Below are 11266 nucleotides of genomic sequence, written 5' to 3'. Positions count from 1 at the left end.
ATCAAATGCCTTTCCCTGACAGGAAATGTGTAATTAGAACAAGAAATGGAACAAGTCCCTAGAAATAATCTAGATATTACCCCATTAATCTAAAAACCAAAGTAACAATAATGGATACTCAACTCTTTTTTAATGTCAGGTGCCCTGAGAAGTGCATAGCTATGCTGATTACAGTTACAGACAGCCAACTCTCCACTGTAAATATCACTATAAAGTTATACATTTTGTCCATTTTACACCTTTGTGGAGTTTCAGCATGGGGTCACATGGCTAAATTTCTAAACAACTGTTACAGGCAATTAAAAAAGTAACTGAAGATCAGGTAATGAGTGAAAATATATCCTACCATTACACCGTGCAAGTCAAATACTGAAAACCCCCGAAAGAAAGATTCCAGCTTCTTGCGAGTCTTGGTCTGGCTAGAGGCAGAAGTCAGCCAGACTTCCTCTGGACTGGACTGTTTTAACTTCTTGTGATGTAGAACTGAAAACACTTACCTTCAGTGCTGTGGAGAGAAGTCAGCACAAGGCAAAGCGACACCCAAGTATTCTTACTGAAAACCTTGCACAAACATGTTCTTATTCTGGCTGATTAGACATCTGTTAAGGATGACATTGACTGGCGCTGAATTAGGAGTTTGCACAGATCACAAAGGTCAATGTACATAAGACTCAAATTTGTAAGGCATCAAGTCTTATAGGTATACCAGAAGGGGGAAAGAAAGAGTTATCCCCCTTAAGTGCAAAATGTCCCACGTTTCTGTACAAAAACCCAATTTACAATGCTTCATTACTCTTCTACAAGGTTATGGGAGCAAATTGATTAATATAAGTGAATATAACACTCTTTTTGAAGTATACTGATAGAATAAGAATACAATCAAGAGCTCATTAGGGTATTAAAAAACGTTTGGATGACGTTACAGTCTGATTCACATCTTTCAAAGTTCAAAGTGATCCTTGTAGCAGTAGGGTCCACAATCTTTACAATCAAATACTTTAAGACATGAAATATTTCAGGGGATGGCCATGAATTTGAACCGAGATGGACAAAACAAACAAAAGAAAAACAAAAAGAAAATCTAGACAAGGAAACCAATAATCTCCAGTAAGTCAAAAAAAACACGGATTCTTACAGTAAACGGAGTTATTGTGGACCATATAAACAGGACTTGTTCAGTGTTATTACTCATTTTATCCATATTCCTTTGTTAGGGAGTGCAAAAGGAACAAACTGCAATAGCACCCCCCGCAAGTCAAACCCCACAGGTTCAATATTAAGTCATCTAGGCCTAGTATATTTTTTGTAAAAATTGACCATAGAGTAAAAAAAAGATCTGCAACTGCATATTTTGTCTAACCGATAATCTTAAATACTAAAAACCAAAAGCTCTGTATCACAAAGTGACAATCACAGTCTATTTCAACAAAAGTGCAAGACATGAACATGGTGGAATAAAAGACACATTGCCTTGCATATAATGACAATGTTATGGTGCATATCCATATTTAACAATTGCACATATAGTGCCAGTAGCACCAAATGTGTTATTTTTATGACACCGTAGTCCTAAAAATAAACATGCAAAACATGTTTAGTGCGGAAACAGAGGAGCAAAAAAAACCCCACATTTACTTGTAATGGCAAATTACCAAATGGGATTGATATTTGAAGGATGACCAATGCCACCAACCACATTTTAACTACAATGGCAGCTCAATTAGAATACTAAATCAAGTACGAATAGATTCACATCAACATACATTTTAAAGACAATTTGTATGTTCTTGGTATTTAGCCATTCAGTGTGTGATTACACACAATAGAGACTGCTTTGTGAACAGTATTTGTTTTTTAGGTTTACAGTGTGTTGTTCAGGGCTGACCAAAATTATTCAAAGAGCTGCATGTACATGTAGACAAGGTATAGTGTCTTCCCATCCACCCATCAACTCACATTGCAAATAAAAGTACATTCGTCTAATTTGTCTTACCTTGTAAATGTTTAATCCATTTGAATACACACAAAACATATTGCAAACCATGAAGCCGCATGCTAATACAGCTAAAACTATGTGATCTAATTATAGACCAATTTAATATGAAAACAGTTTGCCGTCCAAATACACATTTAATATAAATGAGCCAAACATGTAGAGGAATTCACCAAATTCATCGAGAACCTCAGTAAACATTTTTTATACAACACCATCTAGTTTTCAATCAAAGCAGAGACATTTACAAACATTCTAACAACAAAAATAAAGAAAATGAGAAAGGGGGGTGGGGAAACAATCAAATCTGTACCCTATAAAAACTAAACTGAATGTACACAGTACAGCGAGCCAGGGGAAAAAAGAAAAAAAAGGCTGTAATGTTTGTCTTTTTGTTAGGGATGTGAGGGACAATTTATTGTTTCTTCGCAAAAAAAATAAAAAAAAATAAGCATCACCAGTCATCTTCATGTCAAATAAAACCATAAAAATAAAAGAACTGTTTGGAAAGTTTTTTTTTTTTTCTCTTTTGTCTTAGTTACCATGAGTATAGATGTTTGGATAACAAAGCCTTACACAGGTCAGGGTCTTCCATCCACTGCTCTTATTCAGCAGCAAAGATGAACAGACAAGAGAGATGGATAGGTGGAGAGGAGAGATGGAGGAAGAGGTGGTGGTTGTAATCTTGTCCGGTCATGCAGGGTAAGGAGGTGGTGGCGCATTGAAATTCTTTCCCTTTTCCTTACATCCATCCTTGATCCTCGTAAGCTGAAAGGTGGAACGAAGGGTGGAGTTTGGTTTCGAGGCAGCCCAACAGTGAACACTTTCCCCCCCTCATCATTCAACTTCTAGACTACACATACATAGTGCACAAGGGGGCTGGGTTCAATTCACCATCACTGAGTCACAAGGTTGGAGTTGTCCAAGTCCACCGTACTTAACAATGTACTTAACAAGTTATTGTCACAAGGGGTGGTCAGCAAACCTAGTCTCTGAAAATGAGGCACAAATTGTAAAATACCCTGTAAGGACATAAACTTTTGTTTTTCTTAATGCTCAGTTGACTGTGTAATGCACCCAACCCTGGTGCAGACAGAAACATTGTCATGCAAACTTGAACAGGAAATATTCACATCAGTGACTACGTTAACATGCACATTAATATTCCACTTTCATTTCGAATTTGATACCGTTCATGTAAACAGCATATTTTGTTAGGATATTCCGAAGTTACGCTTTATTTCGAATGTAGCGTTTTCCGATTAAGACATGAGAAATGCCAATATTATTCGGGTTTTTAGAAGCATTAAGTATTCAGTGCATCCGAATATGCACCTCAACTGGAAGTTTTACCGCAGTTTGTAAGGGGGGGTAAAGATGCATGCCCAAAAGAAAAGCCGACATTCCATAGTTGGTTAAAGGAATAAAAGAGGGAGGCTGTGTACAGTGAAAAAAAGTATTTTACGTTTTGTTAAACAGAGTATGCATGGCTGCATGTAAACTGGTATATTAATGGAATATTCATTTTCATTAGCAATGTAAACATTCACTAGGAATAGTCTTTAATAATTTGTGCATGGCAACGTAGTCAGTATGTACACACTGGACAAACAATGTGCAGTTGAGCCATTTTAAGAATCAGTTTCTTTAAAACATTGATTTGAAAATTGTTTATATGCCAGTTAAAAATTCATATATAAATGCTTGCATGACAGACAAGAATTGACATTCATTATAATATATATATAAATGTATAGACTCAGGACAATGAAGTTTGACATTTGTTATACAATGTCAACAGTATACTAAATAAAATTCAGCGATGGACGCGAGGGAAAATGTTTATAGGATCTAAATAGCAAAGCTATGCTGGGATGAACAAAATGCATCTTCTTATCCTCTAGCTGAATTGAGCCAATAGTGTGCACTTGGCTTTACAGGATCAGTCTGCAATGTAGCATTTTGTCTTTTTGTGTGATTTGCAAAAAAACAAAGTCTAGAAATTGGTCATAAATATTCCTATCACCAGTGGTTTTGTAAAAGATTGCTGTGTGTGTTTAAAAACATTTTAGTCGTCTGCATAAATGTGTATGGATATTATTTGGGTGTGTTAAGTTAGAGTGTTCAGTTATATTAGCCCAAAAGCCGGCTGGACACATGCTAATGCTCACAACATATTAATGTGCACAGTGTACTCCCGTTTACTGTATGATTATTATTGGAGTACTCACAATGGCTGCGTAACGTTGACCTATGTTTGAGTTACTAAGATTACAGCAGCAAGGTTTCACATATTATGGAGCTGACGTGGATGTTATGGTTATAAGAGGCTGGCTATTAAGTTGAAGTTAGCATGTACTAGCTTTACAATTCCCAGGTCCCTTCTACAAAATATATATTAAAGGTAGGCAATGTTTCTTTTATTGAATTTGTTTAATTATAATGGGAAATGAATGTGTGTACATTAAACAAATATACACTATCAGATTGAATTATATCGCATCGCACCAAATTGTTTCAACATTGAATCCAACTGAATCGTTCCAGATTAAAATTTGTCATCCCTGAACTGCATTGTAGCCCATACATCTAGATACAGATCTAATCCTTTTATAAGGGAGAGATGCACACCCTAGTAGTTGTATTTTAATATCTTAACTACAAATGTTAAAAGAGATTTTTTCCCCATGTTTCAGCTACTTCTCACAACCATAGCAAAATGGACCCTATGTTTGTCATTCAGCTATTCAAGAAAAATGTTTTTCTTACAACCAACTGGTAATGGTAGGAAATAGGTACAGAGCTAAAACTAAACATTGAAAACTTTAACACTGTGACACATCACATAGAAACACTGCATAAATGGTTGTCACACAACAAATTTTTCAGGAAATTAAGAAATATAGGAGTAAGAGACACAGAAAGGACAAAAAAGAGCGATAGACAAACACACAAAACTATGAAGAGGTAGGAACGCTTCTGATTCAGATACACTTTTCACAATACCCAGTGATATGGTTGCCATAAGCATACACACATATTTTAATATATAATATATATGTGTATATATATATATGCCAGCCAATAAGCTGCAATATTTTACACTTAAAATGAGAAAGACAAAGTCAAGCATGCAAGGTACCGGAAACTGGAAAAGCAGGCTCTTTAAAATAATTATAAATGGCAGTTAGACTACCAACAATGATCTACTCAATGGATTACATTTCTCTTAACAGAAATGGTAAAGTTATCAAATTAAACGACATTGAACCATTCTGATAAGTGTTGTTTGAATTTGCTAGGTTTTCTATTACTATAAAGTCTAATTTAATAGGCCTTGGTAATGTAAGTTTTGCCTCAGAGTGAATTAAAACTGGTATCTGCACCAAAGGCCTTACTTACAGGCATGCCAAATAAGTACAGATGATTTTGCATTGTTCAAAGATTCAAATGAATATTGAAACTTTGATTTATTGATACGTTTTTTGCTGTTAAAAAGAAAAAGAAAAAAGAAGAAAAAAAAGTGGTTTTTACACGATGCATAGCTACAGACATAACAGTTTAACTGACCATAACAATATTTTACAAAACACAGTAGTCAAACTCAATGTACTCTTTGTCCCACTATTATTTAAAAGGGACCATAACATCCGGTATAAATGGGAGGGGGCATGACTGAACTTTTGTTAACGGTGAATTACATCCATATATCAGACCAACTTATCTCTACTTGAACCTACATTCATTATAGAAGATTGCAGTTCATAGAAAATATAAAATATGCTGCATGATGCCAGCTAATACCGCATGGAAATGAAACAGGACAGAGCTAAACCAGGGTCAAACAGTCCATGAATTACTCTGAGACCTCCAACTTTTTGTTTTTTTAAATAGACGCTGCGATAACTACGTAGTTGATTTATTGAATAATAACCTGGTAACTTAACAAAAATAAAGCATTACAACTGTCTACAATAGTTTTACCCAAGCCAAATTAAGTCCAATTTGTAATTATCTTATGGTTTCAGAATGGCATGAACACCAAGGCGCTCATGTTTAAGAAAAATTAAAAAAAAAACTTTATCGATACGGCTAATTCTATAATCTGCTCATAGGCCATCTTTCAGAGTCATGCCTATTCAAGTACACAATTAATCCTCCCTGTTATTTAAATGTGTATGACTGCTTATTGCTGACTAGTAAAGAAAACTCTGCTTGACCCTGGTTTTACCTGACCAAATAGTATGCTTGTTTGAAAAGGACTGTGATCCCCAGCACACATGCACCTGCAGACAGACTGAAGAGGTAGCAAAAAAGTTTCGGCCTGGTGGTCATTTCCCCATGGCAATATGAACAGATAACAGTGTTAAAGCTTATCTGTGGACATAATAAATAGCCAATCTATCATCAGGATTAAAAGCAATATGCTTAGTTCTTTTTTTCTGATGACAATGCTCTAAGATATCAGACTGAATGCAAAGGCGGATTTATATAGCTAGACACATTTAGGTAAAAGATACTCAAGTGCATTTTTGGCACCTACAAATTAACAAAAGTGATTAGGCCCTGTGCCCACTGGGGAACTCCTATCTAACAGAGATAACAAAATGTGTTAGAGACTGCGGTGATTGCAGTTGCAATGCTACTATCGAAAGCAATGCTTGTTTGAAAAAGGTATTTACATTTAGCTGTTGCCAGTCATAAAAGTAAAAACGCTAGGATGTAGGTGAAAGGAAACAAAATAACCAACAACATTTTTAAAAGTCATCTTTTGGAAAGAAGTTCCCAGTGGAAAGAAAGCCTAACTTTTCAGTAAAAACTGTTGGTATAGCTAAGTATTTTTTAATGTTTCGCCTGCTTTCAGATTCAGCAACCCCACAAGGAAAACCACCCCAGATAATATTTCTCAGTATGAGAAAAGCTTAAGACAGAGTGCATGTATAATTAATGTGTTTATAGTATGTATAGAGTCACTATATTAAGACATTAAGGTCTTAAGTGTGAATGTAGTTTATGTCTGAAAGCTAATGTACAATTATGAGAATATCATTTGGGGTGATGCGCAAAAGTAGGGGTCCATGTAACCAACTAAACTACTCTATAAGGACTGGTTTATACACAACACCACAGACATCTTAAGTTTTTCGGCAGACATGAGAACGACACAAAAATCGATCAAACCAGATAAGTCAACAAGAGTTCCAAAACTTTACAAAAGTCCGAGTGACGCAATAGAAGGAAGCATCTTCCTACCAAGATTGCAAAATGATGTTTGAAACCCTAACACTGAGCCAGACGATTAGACTAAATAATATTTACTTCAAATAATTTGAAAGCAACAAATCATTGACAATATGGCATCAATATTATTGTGCACAAGCTGGTGTTATAGTTTTAGATAAATTCATCTGCAACTAATTAATAACATGACTTAATATCCACAATGTCAGCAAAACACAATGCTATGAGCCAAAATACTCTAATACTTGCATAATCTCCTGCCAATCTAGGACGATTTGTTGTTTAAAAACACTGCAGCCTCACTGGATATCATTTCAGGGTACATACAAGAGTCATTAAAAAAACAAATATTAAAACGTAGATTTCTACTATGTATCAGTCAATGTGAAATAACAATTTGCATATAATCATGAATCTGCTGCATTGACAATAAAAATTGTTCAGTTTTCATGTGATATATACCTTCAATATTATTTACAAGTTCTCACAGATAAAATACAGTTTAACTGAATCTGACAATTCAACTAAAACAAATTGGCAAAAACTTCAAATCTTAAAACATTTTCTGATCCTAGCTTTCAATTTGTTTAGTCAATGTTTACATGTAATTTACTCTCTCAATTATATCTGTAAGCTACGGCAATTAATGACGCACTGATCCTTAATATATACCTAATGCAAATATGGCGCAATAACATTGCCAAAATAATCTGTCCAAAAATCAGCAGATCAACACTGAAAAATAAATGTTCACCTTCTCTTCATTATAAACACGACAATGATATTTATATGTTCAACTTTTAAACTGAAATGGGATTGCTATACAAAAATACTGTGAATAGAACATTTACAAAGTGTAGATTAGTCAACTATCGACAAGTTGAACATTGCCTTTTTTTTTTTCTTCCTAAAAAAATCCAATCCAATTTGAATATGCCACACAAATGCTGAATCTGTAATAAGTACTATAACTGATTGGGGAACTTTGACATCTGAAACCTGCCAATCCGTCAAGACACTATTGTTACAAGCACACTGAAACCGACTCAGCAGTCACAGTACACTTCAATTAAACTCACACATAATGAAATGGCAATTCATTATTGAATCTTAATATTCAAGCCAGAAGCTCTTTGGTCCACTGGCCAAAGCTGCTGGTAAAAAACAAACATTTGATAATTTCCACTTTTTACGAGCCACATGGATAGATAAAGATTAGCAAAAGGTGTATTTACGGAGTTTCAAACTGAAAAAAAGGCAGAACTAGCACAAAACTTTACCAAACACAACAGAGCTGGTACTGCTTTCTTGCTATGTGTTCTGTAACACATTTTGAAATGTATTTGGCAGAACATAAAAAGTGGCCAACAAAGTTTGCAAATCACCAGCCTCAGAAGCATGTAGACCAAAAGTAATGCATCCACAAAGTCAATTTCCATTAACTATCAGTGTGTTTTTTGAGAGAAACACAGTATTGATACAACTCTTACAAACCCTTCTTTGCAATGCTGCATGTTGAATACAGTAAATGTTTCTTACACAGTCTGAAATTTAGATACACAACACAGCTGTGATTACCAATTATGACATTTTAGTAAAAGTAGACTTACCTTACACCTACCTGAAATTAAAGTTCTGAGTTTTAGAAGTCTTTTCTTTGCTTACCTCGTCTCTCCTTGTCCCCTTGCTCATATATTTATAAAGGGGCATTTAAATGAAGGAATGTCATTCTTTACTGTAGATAGACTTCAAAAGTTTTAAAAATGTTTAATGATTTATGACTGTGCTCATGAGGACAATACAACATTCCCTAGATAATTTATTATTCTGGGAGTAAACATACCACGCCCTCTGTAGATTAAATGTTGACCAAATATTTAATGGGAACAGAAAATCCTAAACTTAACTGAAACCTTTAATCTGATTAAGAAGAGAGGAGATAAGCAATCAAAGCAGACTTTTTCAAACACATCTTCTGCCATGTAGTTTAGGCTATTTGAGCCTGAACTGGACTGGCCTGGTCCAGGTCTGAAGAATGTAGTGATAAAGAAGACAAAGAGTTTATGGTGAATAAAATACCATGGGAAACGTTGTACCCACCTCCCTTCTCGCCTAGCGGTGTCTGTACTCCCTCTCCCTCTCCGGTCTCGGTCCCGGTCCCTCTCCCGATGACGGTCCCGCTCCCGGCTGCGTTCTCGGTAATAATCCTCATGCCGGTCACGACCGGGACTTGTGACGCCGGCTCTTTTCTAGAGAGCGGCTGTGGTCTCGTTCCCTGGAACGTTCTCGCCTGGCATGGACAAGCATCATTGGACTGTGTACAGGGTTTCAAAGTTTCAAATATCAACTCTTACCAGGGCCAATTCCCATTTGGAAAAAATAATAAACATACAGTCAGAATTACAGTATAAACCAATAAAATGGAATAGAAAATAGTCCATACATCTTTAAATCGGCAGGGACAATTTTTTTTTTTTTACCTTTGTGCTAAGTCCAAAATATCATATCTGACAAATGGTTTAGGTCTCTTTTTAGAATAGCTTGTAAACACCTTGAGTGTCACATTTAATGGCTACTGCGCAAAATTAAAATCTTACCTGGAAGCGGAACCGTAGCTTTTTGACTCAATGCCATGAAGACAGTCCTGCAAGGAACTGATGAGGACCTTACAGCGGTCGTCTGCTGACACTTGGACTGCTTAATCAGACTAATCGCTGTCACCAAGGTCTCTATAGCACTTCCATAGTCAGCTGAGGAGAACACAAGGTTGCATTAAGCTTTAATTGGCTTCTAATTTTTGTCTTGTTGGCATAAAATCAGAGAATAAGTACTTTCAGTTGTATGCATTCTATATTATGTGTGTTACCTGCACTGGCGTCAGACACTGCTCGAGATATGCACTAGAGGAGATGGCCCTGTTTCGGTTCATGATCTCCTCAACTCTGCCTCACTCAGAGGGGTCCGTGACGCCTCCATCTCCCTAAATATACACAAGGGTGAGAGCATGTGAATATGGACGTTATCTTTGCAACCAAAACTTAAAAGTGTAAATCAGCAACTTACTGTGCAAGTCCGGAATGTTTGCACTTGATAAAAATAGCAACACTTTGCGCTACTGTATTGATGACATATTGTGACAGAACACTATTTGAATTTCTGTTTTGATTATTTGTTACACACCCAACACCCCTCTTACCGGCCTCCAGGACCATAGTCCCCTCTTTCATATGGTGGCGGGCGTCCGTATGGGTCGTTTGGTCCAGGGGGGCCTCGGCTGTCGTTTGGGGGCATGTTGTTGTTGCCAGGTGGGGGGAAAAAGGCAGGGTTGACATGGGGTGCTGGTGGTGGTCCACCTGGTGGAGGACCTGGCATGTGTGGAGGTGGCGCCAAAGCCATGGGGGGCCCAATGGGACCAGGGGTCGTGGAGGGAAGGGTCTGGGGGGGGGGTGGCCCTGTTGAGGGGGTGGGGGACCAGGGGGAGGGCCATAACCTGGAGGAGGTGGGCTGGGGGCAGGGGTCCCATTGGAGGCTGGCAAAACTGACCAGGGAAGAGAACTGGGGAGGAGGCCTGTCCCCACGATTTGGAGGACCAGCGAGGGGAGGGGGGAGGCCCTGGCCAGGAGTGGAGGCCCTGGAGGACCAGGTGGCCCGGGAGGAGGACGTGGGGGCCCTGCATTCCACCTAAAAAGAACACAAAAAAGAGGTATAAGACTAAGTAAGATTTAGTGAACTCTTTCTCTTTTGTTTATGTTGTACCAGGTAGAGTTCTCCCCAAAATATTAAGAGTATCATGGAAAATACTGGCTACTAATAAGTATGCTGGTAAGACATCCCTAAGACTTTTCTAATTAAAATAAAATGGCTAGTTTAAACATAAAAATAGTGGCTCAGCCAATTCATCGATCAAGCTCTAAATGCTATCCTGCAGTGGCCAGTATTTTCCATGATTAAATCCTCAAATATAGATACCCATATGTATTTATTAAAGCTGCAGTGTGTAGTTCACCAAAAGAAAAGGAAGTAGAGTGAGAC

At 37.1% G+C, this 11266-nt stretch overlaps 1 pseudogene; it reads right to left on the bottom strand.

Moving 5' to 3' along the window:
- Nucleotides 1–9035: 9035 nt before the first annotated feature.
- LOC116677189 (cleavage and polyadenylation specificity factor subunit 6-like) lies at nucleotides 9036–10915 on the bottom strand (annotated as a pseudogene).
- Between the last annotated feature and the right edge of the window lie 351 nt (nucleotides 10916–11266).

Source organism: Etheostoma spectabile, unplaced genomic scaffold (assembly GCF_008692095.1).
Source record: "Etheostoma spectabile isolate EspeVRDwgs_2016 unplaced genomic scaffold, UIUC_Espe_1.0 scaffold00004520, whole genome shotgun sequence".
In the NCBI taxonomy this organism is placed as follows: domain Eukaryota; kingdom Metazoa; phylum Chordata; class Actinopteri; order Perciformes; family Percidae; genus Etheostoma; species Etheostoma spectabile.
This window is presented reverse-complemented; position numbering and strand designations above follow the sequence as displayed.